Below are 17,279 nucleotides of genomic sequence, written 5' to 3'. Positions count from 1 at the left end.
ATTTGAAGTGGCCTAACAAACAAATATAAAGCAAAACAGAATAATTAAAAATAAAAACAGATCTTAGACAATCAACAAGGTACATAAGAAATAAGTATTAACAGCAGGGTGGCTCTTAGTTTGCTAAATGTCTCCTGGAAATTAAAGCAGGATTGGGAAACATACAGGGTAACATAACTATCTAACAAAACCCCAAAATTTGTCTATTCATGTATCTAAGACAGCCTTGTTCATGGCACAAGAGTTTACTGTGCTGATATTTGTTATTGTTGGATGAATTGCCAGTTTCATGCTTGAGATCCCAGAGAAAAGGAGGATGATGTTCTTACTCAGTTATCAATGGCCTTCAATCAGATATTACTCTTCGTCCTAAAGAAAATCAGCGCATGTGTGGGCAACAGAGTTTTACATATAGAGTTAATAGTCTTCTTATAAAATATGTTCGATGGTTTTCAGTCACATGGAAGAGACCTAAATTCTTGGACATGGAACAAGAAACTTATTTTGAAAACATTCATGAAACATACAAGGAACTGAAATCCTCACTGCCTTTTGGATCTTGGTATAGGTCCTCTTGTTGTTAATCTAAGAGCATCCTGAAGGACCTGCCAGGAAGTTTAAGCTGCCATAATCACTCCCAAAGAATTGAATGTTCTGACATAGGAGGGGGCATTTGAGCATGCTAAAATATTTACTAAATAATCTTTCTTCACGATAGAGTTGTACATAGTCATAATGTCATGAACTGCTGATCCTGAGAAAAGCAATCAAAGGATTCATCTATTTCTTAAGATTATTCCTGGTCACGGGTTGTGCATTATGCACATAAAAACAAGGAACACAGAAAGTGCTTGTAGGTCTCAAAAAATGGACAGCTTGCATAGCAAAGAATATTATGAATAAAACATATTAAATTCTCTCTAAATTTCAGACACAATTATCGCCAGTTGAACAAAGAAAGATAATTTAGCTAATCAAGCTACATTTTTAGCTCCTGGCATAACAGAACTTCTGTGGGGGAAAAGGCACTTACTACAATTCCTTAGTAACACACTTAGGGATAAATAATTTAAAATAAATCAATATTTGCAAAAAAACCCTGAAATTTCAATGAAAGCTCACCAAAGTAAAAGGGATTCAATATGGCTTATACATTACCTCCTTTTTTTTTTTTTTTTTTCCATGATCTGGCTCATAGCAGGGTCTAACAAATGTTAGCTCCTTCTCATTCCCCATTTACTTTCAATTCAGCACAGAAAGTTTGAGCACAGAACTTTTTTTTCCCCCAAATATTGCAAATATAAAATTTCTTTACGTATTCTCTATATATAGCATCTCAAATAGGCCTATTCTGAATCTGCACTGTTAAATGAGGCCTAATTTTCACTGCCTATGTCCTGCATCCCCTTAGGTAATGGATTCAGTAAATGTCTAAACAGAGACAACAACCTATGTACATTCAGCACTTTGCCTTAAGATAATCTGATTTAAAACTCAGTTTGTAAGCAATTATATCACTTGTAAAAGGGAGCAAATACAGAATAAAGACAACAATTCTTTATTCATGTCTAGTTTCCTATAAAGGATTTTATACTAATGGGATCCTTCAACAAAAAAATAAGAGAGGCAGGGGTAATTTAGATGAGAACGGAGTTTCTAATAGTCCAAAGTGGTTTCCTGATGGCAATTTAATATAAATTTCTACAACAAGACATTTCAAAATTATGTTTCTAGAAGATGAATCCGAGTTCTGGTAAAATTAAAAAATTACCTAATTACTCCTTGAGAATGTCCTGAATTATAAATGTCAGTTTTGTAGAACTGGGTGGAAGAGCGAAAATATATGGTTTATATGCCTGAATATTATATTTTAACATGTTCTCACATTAATAGTATGTCTCAGAAGAGTTTGTTTAATCTTCTTAAGAGTATTAACTCTTATAACTGCATAAATATCAACATTAAACATATTCATTATAATAAAATCAGAGGTAAGAAATAACAGGGGATTAATAACTAAAATGGTTACTGTTATACACCTTTTAACAAGATATTTTAAAATCAGAGATACCACCATAATTGGAGGAATAATATAATGTCATCTCTCTCAATCTTTTTCTATTCATGAACTTCATTGCCTGTAGTTGCTAATTCCTAAGTCATGAAATAAAGTTATCAAACTGAGTAGTCTGTGAGTCTGAACACATCAACCTTCCTACTTCTCCTTCTTGAAATAAGAACTTTTCATATTGTCATTGCTTGAGTTATCTAAGTATTTTCTTAAGTTTCCATTTTACTTACTCTGAGAATATCTTATTGACAGCTCAACTACATGGCAATTTAGGAAAGAAAAAACAGTGCAGGAAAAATTACCATGACTTGCAACATATATAATTGCAAGATACTGTGTATTTATATCATTGTAAAATACCATGTGCATTAAAATGAATCTGACAATTTACTATATTCTCTTTTCACTTGATATTGTCATTTCTATCTAATCAACCAAAAATGATTTTACTGTAGTTCTATTCACTCTGAGAGCTAAGGAATAATTTTCAGAAACTCAAAGTACCTTGGATATACATCTTCATTATTTGTGACTTAGAAGCATATTGATATTCTCACAACTTCTATGGATTTGCTCTTGTTAGCAATTGTTGCAGACACCTTGTAATCAATACAAATAAAACCATCATGATTTCAAATAAAATTGGTCTTATAATTGCTAATTTGTGTCATTTCTGCAATGACACACATACACAAATATGCTACTTATATAAGAATGTGAATAAACAATTGTATATGCATACAGATATATTAATTTATATATTTACATTTACATGTGTTTTTTTTTTTATTGGAGTAAATTGCTTTACAATGTTGTGTTAGTTTCTGCTGTACAATGAAATGAGTCAGCTATACGTATACCTATATCCCCTCCCTCTAGGACCTCCCTCCCAAACCCCCATCCCATCCATCTAGGTCATCACAGAGCATGAAGCTGAGCTCCCTGTGCTATACAGCAGGTACCCACTAGCTATCTATTTTACACATGGTAGTGTATTTATGTCAAACCTAACTTCTTCTAATGCTATAATTTCAGTTTCTTGCAAACAACCCTCCCCTTCCCCCCATGTCCATATGTCTGTTCTCTATGTCTATGTCTCTATTCCTGCCCTACAAATATGTTCATCTGTTCTATTTTTGTAAATTCCACATATATGTGTTAATATACGATTTTTGTTTTTCTCTTTCTGGCTTACTTCACTCTGTATAACAGACTCTAGGTTGATCCACATCTCTACAAATGACCTAATTTTGTTTCTTTTTATGGCTGAGTAATATTCCATTGTATATGTGTACCACATCTTCTTTATCCATTCATCTATTGTTAGACATTTAGGTTTCCATGTCCTGGCTATTGTAAATAGCGCTGCAATGAACATTGGGGTACATGTGTCCTTTTGAATTATGTTTTTCTCAGCATATATGCCCAGTAGTGGGATTGCTGGGTCTTATGGTAGTTCTACTTTTAGTTTTTTAAGGAATCTCCATACTGTTCCCCATAGTGGCTGTATCAATTTACATTCCCACCAACAGGGCAAGAGAGTTCCCTTTTCTCCACACCCTCTCCAGCATTTATGTTTGTAGATTTTTTGATGATGGCCATTCTGACCAGTGTGAGGTGAAACATTACAGTAGTTTTGATTTACATTTCTCTAATAATTAGTGATGTTGAGCATCTTTTCATGTGCCTCTTGGCCATCTGTATGTCTTCTTTGGTGAAATGTCTATTTAGGTCTCCTGCCCATTTTTTAATTGGGTTGTTTGTTTTTTTGATATTGAGCTGCATGAGCTGCTTGTAAATTTTGGAGATTAATCCTTTGTCCTTTGATTTGTTTGCAAATATTTTCTCCCATTCTGAGGGTTGTCTTTTCATTTTGTTTATGGTTTCCTTTGCTGTGCAAAAGCTTTTAAGTTTCATTAGGTCCCATTTGTGTATTTTTGTTTTTATTTTCATTACTCTAAGAGGTAGGTCAAAAAAGATCCTGCTGTGGGTTATGTGAGAGAGTGTTTTCCCTTTGTTTTCCCCTAAGAGTTTTATAGTGTCTAGCCTTACACTTAGGTCTTTAACCAATTTGGAGTTTATTTTTGTATATAGTGTTATGGAGTGTTCTAATTTCATTCTTTTATATGTAGCTATCCAATTTTCCCAGCACCAGTTTTTGAAGAGGCTGTCTTTTCTCCACTGTATGCTCTTACTGCTTTTTTCATAAATTAGGTCACCACATGTGTGTGGGTTTATCCCTGGGCTTTCTATCCTGTACCTTTGATCTATATTTCTGTTTTTGTGCCAATACTTGATTACTATAGTTTTGTAGTATAGTTTGAAGTTGGGGAGTCTGATTCCTCCAGCTCCATTTTTCTTTCTCAATATTGCTTTGGCTATTCAGGGTCTTTTGTGTTTCCATACAAATTGTAAAATTTCTTGTTCTAATTCTGTGAAGACTGTCATTGATAGTTTGACAGGGATTGCATTGAATCTGTAGATTGCTTTGAGTAGTATAGTCATTTTCAAAATGTTGATTCTTCCAATCCAAGAACATGGCATATTTCTCCACCTGTTTATGTCAACGTTGATTTCTTTCATCAGTGTTTTATAGTTTTCTGAGTACAGGTCTTTTGCCTCCTTAGGTAGGTTTATTCCTAAGTATTAATAACTGACTATATAAACACATGTAATTAAAAAATAAATGATGGTAAAAACACTTATATATGAACTTATATACAAAAGTAAAACTTTTTAAACCAATTGGATGAGGTGGCAAGAAAAAGAGTGACACCTACTGATATACACAACAATAATTCTCTTCCTACTACTATTATTTTATCAAAAAATAATTAATCAATAAATAGTATCAACTCAATATATAATGCATTTTTAATGAACTCTTTACATAGTTAGACATGCATTTAATCAGTTTTCTAAGAATCAATCATTTAAATGTTAAAAATGTATCTATTAAACTGAAAAATTAAATAAATGACTGGCCATATTTATACAGAGTTAATACACTCAAAATTTCTCCTTACATAAAAACATTTGTTTAATAAATGAACAGATTAGTAGACAAAAGATTTGCCTTAGTTACAAATGGTTTACTTATAGAAAAATTAATTTTCTTTAAAACTTCAGGAAACTAAATTAATTATGTTATTTTTTATTTTCAGCATTATTTACTAACATCTACACATAGCTAATTGATTTGTCATTATTCTTTTTCTATTTTTCTTTTTTCCATTTTTTTTTTAACATCTTTATTGGAGTATAATTGCTTTACATTGTTGTGTTAGTTTCTGCTGTATAACGAAGTGAATCAACTATAAGTATACATATATCCCCATATCCCCTCCCTCTTGCATCTCCCTCCCACCCTCCTTATGCCACCCCTCTAGGTGGTCACAAAACACTGAGCTGATCTCCCTGTGCTATGCAGCTTCTTCCCACTAGCTATCTATTTTACATTTGGTAGTGTATATATATCAATAAAAGTCTCTCACTTTGTCCCAGCTTACCCTTTCCCATGCCCATGTACTCAAGTCCATTCTCTATGTCTGCATCTTTATTCCTGTCCTACCCTTAGGTTCTTCACTTTTTTTTTTTTTTTTAGCTTCCATATATATGTATTAGCATATAGTATTTGTTTTTCACTTTCTGACTTACTTCACTCCATATGACAGACTCTAGGTCCAACCACCTCACTACAAATAACTCAGTTTCGTTTCTTTTTATGGCTGAGTAATATTCCATTGTATATATGTGCAACAACTTCTTTATCCATTCATCTGTTGATGTACACTTAGTTTGCTTCCATGTCCTGGCTATTGTAAATAGTGCTGCAGTGAACATTGTGGTACATGACTCTTTTTGAATTATGGTTTTCTCAGGGTATATGCCCAGGAGTGGGATTGCTGGGTCGTATGGTAGTTCTATTTTTAGTTTTTTAAGGAACCTCCATACTGTTCTCCATAGTGGCTGTATCAATTTACATTCCCACCATCAGTGCAAGAGGGTTCCCTTTTCTCCACACCCTCTCCAGCATTTACTGTTTGTAGATTTTTTGATGATGGACATTCTGATCGGTGTGAGGTGATACCTCACTGTAGTTTTGATTTGCATTCCTCTAAAGATTAGTGATGTTGAGCATCCTTTCATGTGTTTGTTCGCAATCCATATATCTTCTTTGGAGAAATGTCTATTTATGTCTTCTGCCCATTTTTGGTTTGGGTTGTTTGTTTTTTTTTTTGATATTGAGCTGCATGAGCTGTTTGTATGTTTTGGAGATTAATCCTTTGTCAGCTGCTTCATTTGCAAATATTTTCTCCCATTATGAGGGTTGTCTTTTCATCTTGTTTATGGTTTCTATGCTGTGCAAAAGCTTTTATGTTTCATTAGATCCCATTTGTTTATTTTTGTTTTTATTTCCATTTCTCTAGGAGGTGGGTCAAATAGGATCTTACTGTGATTTATGTCATAGAGTGTTCTGCCTATGTTTTCCTCTAAGAGTTTTATGCGCCTGACCTTACATTAGGACTTTAATCCATTTGGAGTTTACTGTGTATGGTGTTATAGAGTGTTCTAATTTCATTCTTTTATGTGTAGTTGTCCAGTTTTCCCAGCACCACTTATTGAAGAGACTGTCTTTTCTCCATTGTGTATCCTTGCTTCTTTTGTCATAGATTAGTTGACCACAGGTGCGTGGGTTTATCTCTGGGCTTTCTATCCTGCTCCATTGATCTATGTTTCTGTTTTTGTGCCAGTATCATATTGTCTTGATTACTGTAGCTTTGTAGTATAGTCTGAAGTCAGGGAGCCTGATTCCTCCAGCTCTGTTTTCCTTTCTCAAGATTGCTTTGGCTATTCGGGGTCTTCTGTACTTCCATGCAAATTGTGAAATTTTTTGTTCTAGTTCTGTGAAAAATGCCATTGGTAGTTTGATAGGGATTGTGTTGAATCTGTAGATTGCTTTGGGTAGTAGAGTCATTTTCACAATGTTCATTCTTCCAATCCAAGAACATGGTATATCTCTCCATCTATTTGTATCATCTTTAGTTTCTTTCATCAGTGTCTTATAGTTTTCTGCATACAGGTCTTTTGTCTCCTTAGGTAGGTTTATTCTTAGGTACTTTATTATTTTTGTTGCAGTGGTAAATGGGAATATTTCCTTAATTTCTCTGTCAGATTTTTCATCATTAGTGTATAGGAATGCAAGAGAATTCTGTACATTAATTTTGTATCCTGCTACTTTACCAAATTCATTGATTAGCTCTAGTAGTTTTCTGGTAACATCTTTAGGATTCTCTATGTATAGTATCATGTCATCTGCAAACAGTGACAATTTTACTTCTTCTTTTCCAATTTGGATTCCTTTTATTTATTTTTCTTCTCTGATTGGCTTGGCTAAAACTTCCAAAACTATGTGGAATAATAGTTGTGAGAGTGGGCAACCTGGTCTTGTTCCTGATCTTAGTGGAAGTGGTTTCATTTTTTCACCATTGAGAACGATGTTGCCTGTGGGTTTGTCATATATGGCCTTTATTATGTTAAAGTAAGTTTCCTCTATGCCTACTTTCTAGAGGGTTTTTATCATAAAAGGGTGTTGAATTTTGCTGAAATCTTTTTCTGCAGCTAAAGAGATTATCATATGCTTTTTCTCCTTCAATTTGTTAATATGGTTTATCACATTGATTGATTTGCATATACTGGAGAATTCTTGCATTCCTGGCATAAACCCCACTTGATCATGGTCTATGATCCTTTTAATGTGCTGTTGGATTTTGTTTGCTAGTATTTTGTTGAGGATTTTTGCATCTATGTTCATCAGTGATATTGGCCTGTAGTTTTCTTCCTTTGTGACATCTTTGTCTGGTTTGGTATCAGGGTGATGGTGGCCTCATAGAATGTGTTTGGGAGTGTTCCTCCCTCTGCTATTTTTTGGAAGAGTTTGAGAAGGATAGGTGTTAGCTCTTCTCTGTATGTTTGATAAAATTCACCTATGAAGCCATCTGGTCCTGGGCTTTTGTGTGTTGGAAGATTTTTAATCACAGTCTCAATTTCAGTGCTTGTGATTGGTCTGTTTATATTTTCTATTTCTTCCTGGTTCAGTCTCAGAAGGTTGTGCTTTTCTAAGAATTTGTCCTTTTCTTTTAGGTTGTCCACTCTATTGGCATATAGTTGCTTGTAGTAATCTCTCATGATCCTTTGTATTTCTTCAGGGTCAGTCGTTACTTCTCATTTTTCATGTCTAATTCTGTTGATTTGAGTCTTTTCTCTTTTTTTTTTTTTTTGATGAGTCTGGCTAATGGTTTATCAATTTTGTTTATCATCTCAAAGAACCAGCTTTTAGTTTTATTGATCTTTCCTATTGTTTCCTTAATTTCTTTTTCATTTATCTCTGATCTGAGCTTTATGATTTCTTTCCTTCTGCAAACTTTGGTGTTTTTTTGTTCTTCTTTTTCTAATTGCTTTAGGTGTAAGGTTAGGTTGTTTAATTGAGGTTTTTCTTGTTTCTTGTGGTAGGATTTTATTGCTACTAACTTCCCTCTTAGAACTGATTTTGCTGCATCCCATAGGTTTTGGGTCATCATGTTTTGATTGTCATTTGTTTCTAGGTATTTTTTGATTTCCTCTTTGATTTCTTCAGTGATCTCTTGGTTATTTAGTAGTGTATTGTTTAGCCTCCATGTGTTTGTATATTTTACAGTTTTTTTCCCTGTAATTGATATCTAGTGTCATAGGGTTGTGTTCAGAAAAGATACTTGATATGATTTCAATTTTCTTAAATTTACCAAGGCTTGATTTCTGACCCAAGATATGATCTATCCTGGAGAATGTTTCATGACACTTGAGAAGAAAGTGCATTCTGTTGTTTTTGGATGGAATGTTCTATAAATATCAATTAAGTCCATCTTGTTTAATGTGTCATTTAAAGCTGTGTTTCCTTGTTGTTTTTCATTTTGGATGATCTGTCCATTGGTGAAAGTGGGGTGTTAAAGTCCCCTACTATTATTATTATTTTTTAATTTATTTATTTTATTTATTTATTTTAGTCTGTGTTGGGTCTTCGTTGCTGCACACAGGTTTTCTCTAGTTGCAGCAAGTAGGGACTACTCTTCGTTGAGGTGCACAGGCTTCTCATTGCTGTGACTTCTCTTGTTGTGGAGCAGGGGCTCTAGACACATGGGCTTTAGTAGTTGTGGCACACAGGTTCAGTAGTTGTGGCTTGAGGGCTCTAGAGTGCAGACTCAGTAGTTGTGGCTCACGGGCTTGCTTGGTCCATGGCATGTGGGACCAGGGCTCGAACCCGTGTCCTCTGTATTGGCAGGTGGATTCTTAATCACTGCATCACCAGGGAAGCCCCCCTACTATTATTGTATTACTGTCGACTTCCCCTTTTATGGCTGTTAGCATTTGCCTTATGTATTGAGGTGCTCCTATGTTGGGTGCATAAATATTTACAATTTTTATATCTTTTTCTTGGATTGATCCCTTGATCATTATGTAGTGTCCTCTTTGTCTCTTGTAATAGTCTTTGTTTTAAAGTCTATTTTGTCTGATATGAGAATTGCTATTCCAGCTTTCTTTTGATTTCCATTTGCAACTAATATATTTTTCCATCCTCTCACTTTCAGTCTGTATGTGTCCCTAAGTCTGAAGTGGGTCACTTGTAGACAGCATATATACAGGTCTTGTTTTTGTATCCATTCAGCCAGTCTATGTCTTTTGGTTGGAGCACTTAAGCCATTTACATTTAAGGTAATTATCGATATGTATGTTCCTATTACCATTTTCTTAATTGTTTTGGGTTTGTTATTGTAGGTCTTTTCCTTCTCTTGTGTTTCCTGCCTAGAGAAGTTCCTTTAGTATTTGTTTTGAAGCTTGTTTGGTGGTGCTGAATTCTCTTAGCTTTTGCTTGTCTGTAAAGTTTTTAATTTCTCCGTCAAACTGAATGAGATCCTAGCTGGGTAGAGTAATCTTGGTTGAAGGTTTTTCCCTTTCATCACTTTAAATATGTCCTGCCATTCCCTTCTGGCTTGCAGAGTTTCTGCTGAAAGATCAGCTGGTAACTTTATGGGGATTCCCTTGTATGTTATTTGTTGCTTTACCCTTGCTGCTTTTAATCTTTTTTCTTTGTATTTAATTTTTGATAGTTTGATTAAGATGTGTCTTTGTGTGTTTCTCCTTGGTTTCATCCTGTATGGGACTCTCTGCACTCCTGGACTTGATTGATTATTTCCTTTCCCATATTAGGGAAGTTTTCAACTATAATCTCTTCAAATATTTTCTCAGTCCCTTTTTTTTTCTCTTCTTCTTCTGGGACCCCTATAATTTGAGTGTTCATGCATTTAATATTGTCCCAGAGGTCTCTGAGACTGTCCTCAATTCTTTTCATTCTTTTTTCTTTATTCTGATCTGTGGTAGTTATTTCCACTATTTATCTTCCAGGTCACTTATTCATTCTTCTGCCTCAGTTATTCTGCTATTGATTCCTTCTAGAGAATCTTTAGTTTCATTTATTGCATAGTTCATCATTGTTTGTTTGCTCTTTAGTTTTTCTAGGTCCTTGTTAAACGTTTCTTGTATTTTCTCCATTCTATTTCCAAGTTTTTGGATCATCTTTACTATCATTACTCTGAATTATTTTTCAGGTAGACTGCCTATTTCCTCTTCATTTGTTTGTTCTGGTGAGTTTTTACTTTGCTCCTTTATCTTCTGTGTATTTCTCTGTCTTCTCATTTTGCTTAACTTACTGTGTTTGCAGTCTCCTTTTTGCAGGCTGCAGGTTCGTAGTTCCCATTGTTTTTAGTGTCTGCCCCCAGTGGGTAAGGTTGGTTCAGTGGGTTGTGTAAGCTTCCTGGTGGAAGGTACTGGTGCCTGTGTTCTTGTGGATGAGGCTGGATCTTGTCTTTCTCATGTGCAGGACCATATCTGGTCGTTTGTTTAGTGGTGTCTGTGAACTTATTATGATTTTAGGTAGCTTCTCTGCTAATGGGTGGGGTTGTGTTCCTGTTTTGCAATATTTTTGGCATGGGGTGTTCAGCACTGGACCTTGCTGTTCATTGAGTGGAGCTAGGTCTTAACATTGAAATGGAGATCTCTGGGAGAGCTCTCGTCGATTGATATTACCTGGGGCTGGGAGGTCTCTGGTGGCCCAATGTCCTGAACTCAGTTCTCCCACTCAGAGGCTCAGGCCTGACACCCGGCTGGAGCACCAACACTCTGTCAGCTGAAAACTGTGCTCCTGCTATTGTGCTGGCTGGTCCTTTTTTGTCCTTTTTCCTGTCTTCTTTATCTCCATGACCTTCTGGGCAAGGGGGAGAGTAACGCTACTTCAGTGTGAGGAGCGCCAACGTGCTGGCTCTGCTGGCCATGCTGCTGCTTGCTGTCATTATACTTGATCTGGTACAGGGGCTCATGGCCTGGGATTTATGTTTACGTCACACCTCAAGCAAATCACCTTTTGTCCACTCAAATTTAATGTGCACAATTTAACATGTATTTTCTATCTCATTTTTCCCTATGAAGTCATAGTCAAATTTTCGTGGTAAATAGAGCACCACACATAGATTAAACATTACCTTCTACCTTGTCTTCATATAAATAGATGAGCAACAACCTGGTACTGTCTTCCTCAATTAACATCCCCTTTTCCTGTTATTGAAGCATCATTTAATTGTGCATACAATGCCATATATGTACCTCAGAAAATACAGACCTTCAAGAATAGTAAAAAAAAAATCTTAATAACATTTCTGTATCTATCCATCCATCTATATGTGTATATCACCACAGTTGCCCACATTTCCTATTTCAAGTGTGAGGATTGGTCATAAGTGACCATGTTGAAAATATTTTCATGTCCTTTAAGATATATCAGAATTAAAAGGTTCTCTCCTTCAATTATTTATAGGTATTTTTTAAATGAATAAATAAATGAATACATGATTTAACATGTTAGATTTCAAGCTCCATGGGATAAGAAACATTTCTCTCACACATTGAATAGCACAATGTCATCACTTGATAGGATTTCTGGTATAAATAAAGTAAGGAATTAACTAGGTTTAGCATTTTTAATCTACCTACTATTCAGTATGTCTATAAATTAATGGGACTACATTTAAAAAACAAGTAGAAAATTATGCTTCTAAATATACAGTAGTAAAATCCCCAATATCTAATACAATTCCCTAAAAGAAATATTGACATATAATAAATGTTCAACAAATGAGCAATAGTTTGTTGAATCTATTTCCTCCTCTGTTTACACATTTATCTCACTGGTAACACTTTTTTTTTTTTAAATATTTTATCACTTCTCTTTGGAATTATTTTTAGAGCTATATTATTTATTTAATTATGTGACTACTTACAGAACACTAGAATAGTTTACTACCAATGGATAGCTATCCATCTGTCTACCACTATCTATCTAGCTAGCTATAAATCTATCTATAAATCTAGCTATCTATAAATCTATCATCTATCTATGCATCTATGTCTATAATGTTATGAGAAATGTTTATCTGGAAATGTATTTTTTGTGTCTATTATATAGTATTGTGTCATAATGGCATATATTACATGAATTGCCCCCATTTCAGATTGGAATAATAACATCAATTGAGATACATTTGTATAGCAGGGTAAATATAAATAACAGAAAAGAGAAGTATGAACAGAAACATTTAAACCTACATATGCATACATATATATATACAATGTTGCTTATCATTCTGTACTTCACAAAATTGTTTCTGATGTCTCACATAGATAATTAAGCCAATAGAATATACCATGTTTTATATATAGACACATTAAACATTCAAAATAAATATTTCATTATACAAATTAAAAAAATAATGTTACTACATTAGGAAGTATTTAATTGATAGATATCTAAAATTATTGGAGAGTTCTGGGTATTTAAGGGGAAAAACTATTAGGACTTTAAATACTAATGACTACTTGATTCAACACCAGAACAATATTTAATATTCTATTTATCTTTCTAAATTAGAGAAGAGTGACAGAGAAAAATACAGTGATATTTACAAATCCTTTAAAAAAGGTCATGTTTACTGAGATTTTTTAGTTATATTTTCATGATTTATAACAGCAATATAGACTTGAAAAATTTCAAAATCTGAAGCTTCTTTAGGATCATGGTAAGTACCCCCTTTCCTGCTCATTATCTAACTTTGCCCCTCATTAATATCAAATGGATATAGTTCACTTCTATTTTTCACCAGAAGATTGTATTCATCAAAAGTTGATTATTTTATAACTGTTTTATCTTTATAATAGAAAACTAAAGTTATCTCTGTACTCAAAAGAAAAAGAAAGAGAATTTGATTCAAAGGATCCTGATTTTTCAATCATTTTACCTATTGAATGTAATCATTGAAAAGGTCATTAAATCAAAAGTAATCATTGAAAAGGTAACTAAACTCAATGTCCATTTAAAGCAAGGGCCCATGGCCTGTTTCAAATACATTGCCCACTTCGGCTACAAGGACCTTGAATAAAAATATTTATGCCTGAGAGAGAAGTCTAAGGAAAATTAACCATGGGCTAATCCATTGAACAACATGATTTCAAGGATAAATTGCATCAGTTAACTGAGAATCCAATAAAACATATTTGCTGGAATCAGATTATATATTGGATGGACTCATATACAGATTTGCTATTTATATAAAAACTAGAAACACAAAATATCGGTAAACTTAGTTTACACCACTGATGTGACATCATATAGAAGTTAATAGTAATTTTCCAGCAAGGAACAAGTGAGTATGGTCTCTGTTCTACCTTTGTGAAATATGTTCCTGGGTGAGCCACTCTTTGTCATTCTTTCCTTAGTGTGTTTTAATGACTTTAGCCTGTCTTAAAATTTACAATTAGCATAATGATTTCTTTACTAGTTCTTCTCGCTACTGTTTACATATCCTTATTAAATAAAGTTTCCTTTTTTTACAGCTGTTTTTAACCAAAACTTTCATCATTAGAACTTTGTTTCACCTAGAGGTAACAAATTTTCTCTGAAAGCAAGTTCTACATGCTCTCTCTTTCTCTGACTTCTGTAATCTGTTGAGATTATCTGCTATGAATCTGTGACTATTTCTCAATGTTCTTTTTGCTCTGTCATTGAATTCATTTTCTTTCAATTTTGGGCATCTGCAATTTTTTTGTTCACTTGTTTCATAGCCTGTACTATTCCTGACATTAATTCTAGGTACAATGGGTAGAGTTATTTATTTCACTTTTGAAGATTAATTATTTTGACAGAAATAACACACTTTACAGTATAGTTATACTGGATAAAACCAAAATCTTTATTTCAATAATTTAACAAATATAAATGGCATGATTTTTACTCATTCAGTCTTCATAGCAAGCCTGTGAGATATATGCAATTATTATCCTTTTTTTTTCAGATGAGATAACTGAAGCTCAGAGAGCTTGCATGAATTGCTCAAGATAACACAGCTAGAAAGTAGAAGAACTGAGATTTGATCCCAGGAATGTAGAACTCATGTTCTTAAGCACTATGCAATGCATGCCCTCTCAGTTAAATACATAACTCATCTAAAGGAGAAATTTCATAGAGCAAATTTACCATTCATAAATACTTGCTAATGATGTTACAGCACTATTTTATCAGAAATATTTGCCATCAACAATATAAGTGGAAATTATTCCTCTGTTATTGTATGTGTGTTCAATGTCATAAATAATAAAAATATAATAATAATATATAACAAACTTAGAGGCTTAAAACAACACACATTTATTTTTTTATGTTTTCCACGGGTCGAGGTCCAAGCACAATTTATCTGACTCCTCTGCTCAGGGTCTCACAAAGCTGCAATCAAAGTGTTAGCTGGGCTAAGTGCTCATCTAGATGCTCAAATTGAGACCCGCTTTGTAGTCCTCTCAGGCTGCTGGCAAAATTCAACTTCTTGAAATTATTGGACTCAGGTCTCCACATTTTTGCTAACTGCCAGGTCCTCTATGCTACCCTCCATTCCTTGCCATGTGACCCTTTCAATAGGAAGTTTACAACATGTATGTTTGCTTCATAAAATAATCATGGGGGTGATTTCCCATCACCTTTGCTGTATAAAATAACCTAATCAAAAGTGTGACATTCTTTTGCCTTTGCTATATCCTATTGGTTAGAATCAACTCACTGGTCCCACCTTATAGTCAAGAAAAGATTTCACAAATTCCTGGGTACCAGAAGGTGGGAAATCATTGTGGCATTCCACTGCCTGCTACAATCATTATGACCATTTTAAATACCGATACCAAATAATTCTATACCTTGGTTTGAATTAAGATGAAGAATTTGGGGTATAGTAACCCCATTTCATGATACCTTTTCAATCTGAGTGACCAGCTGCAAACTTTTTGACATTCTTTGGAGAGGCCAACATCATAACTTTTGAATATTCGTGTATATCATTGGTACAGGATTGATCAGATTTCCTCAATCTTACAGCCCTAAGTTTCAAGTACCCACTCATCAATTTATCCAATGAGGAGAACATTTCCTCCTGAAGCGCTGTTCCTCTGTCAGTCTTCCAAGTGGCGGAGCTAAAGGGAATAGCGATTACAGTTACTTCCTAGCATACTGGAAACAAGAAACTGTAAGCAGAATATATTTCAACTTTGATTGCTTTATTGATTGTTGCTCAGTGATCGACATCCACGCAATTGATCTGGGCAGCCCCACAGTACTCAGTCTATGGATCTAATTGAGATTTTAGTGAATAACACCTAATGTATTGAGCATGATTTGAGGAAAAAAAAAATCCTTCTTGAATCTGTCCCCTATTAAATTTGAACAGTTCATGATGCTACTTAAGTTACTTTTCATGCCACTCACTTTTAACTATGCCTCTACCCATAGGGCTATGATAGCTTCAGATTTAAAATCCAGCTGTATATTTTTTTCTATTTATAGCAGCTTAAGAAACTCTTACAAGTCTAGGATTAAGAGAGTCTGAAAGTATTTGAAAGTAGCTATTGAGATACTACCAATTAAAAATTAGGTAACAAAATATTTTCTGTGTGGAAAGACACACATGGCAAAATAACAAGAAACTATATATATTAAATAAATTATATTTCTTTGACAAGGAAATGAGTACAGGTACATAAGAATATGGAATTCAGGGCAGTTAAAAAATATGAATGTGATTCTTTGTTGCATCTTTTGCAAGAATGAAGACTGTTCTCAGCATTAAGACTGTCCACATTCCAGATGATATCAACATCACTCTGAAGGGATGCACAGTTCCAGAGGCACGCTGTGGAAGGACTTCAGTCACATCAATGTAGAACTCATCTCCTTGGAAAGAAAAAGAAGAGGCTCCGTGTTACAAAGGGTGGGGAAATAGAAAGCAACTCGTTTCCATCTGCACTACCTGTAGTCATGTACAGAACATGACCAAGGGTGTTGGTCTATTCTAAGATGAGGTCTGTGCATGCCGATTTCACCATCAATGTCGTTCTTCGGGAGAATGGGTATCTTGTTGAAATCCAAAATTTCTTTGGCAAAAAATACTTCTACTGGACTTGGATGAAGCCAGGAGTTGCTTGTTCGGTATCTCATGCCCAAAAAGATGAGTTGATTTTTTTTTTTTTTAAGATGAGTTAATTCTTGAAGGAAACAACACTGAACTTCTATCAAATTTAACTGCTTCGATTCAGCAAACCCCAACGGTTAAAAGCAAAGATATCAGAAAAAATTTGGATGGAAACGGAACAGTTCAGCAGGGTCATAAATATAATCTAAGTTTTCCAGCTACAGAAACAGCAAGACGCCAGATAATTCCTCAGACTTATTTGTGATATTTTAAAGATGCAAAAAAACCATGTATTGAAAAAAATACTAATGTGTTTATGCTATGCTCATATATTTAATGCTTAATATATTATTAAACATACCCTGAGGCAAAAGTTCTGCTCTAAAGATTAGAAAGGTCATTTCAGGGAGCAAAAATATCCAGTGACTAAGCTGGCTTTGTGCAATCACATGCTCAATCACCAGTTGGCATAACATTTTATTTATTTATTTATTTATTTTTAACATCTTTATTGGAACATAATTGCTTTACAATGGTGTGTTAGTTTCTGCTTTGTAACAAAGTGAATCAGTTATACATATACATATGTTCCCATATCTCTTCCCTCTTGCGTCTCT

At 34.2% G+C, this 17,279-nt stretch overlaps 1 pseudogene; it reads left to right on the top strand.

Annotated features, from left to right (window-relative positions):
• Positions 1-16,297: 16,297 nt before the first annotated feature.
• Positions 16,298-16,927, top strand: LOC102998018 (60S ribosomal protein L9-like; annotated as a pseudogene).
• Positions 16,928-17,279: the final 352 nt, after the last annotated feature.

Source organism: Balaenoptera acutorostrata, chromosome 3 (genome assembly GCF_949987535.1).
Source record: "Balaenoptera acutorostrata chromosome 3, mBalAcu1.1, whole genome shotgun sequence".
NCBI lineage: Eukaryota > Metazoa > Chordata > Mammalia > Artiodactyla > Balaenopteridae > Balaenoptera > Balaenoptera acutorostrata.
This window is presented reverse-complemented; position numbering and strand designations above follow the sequence as displayed.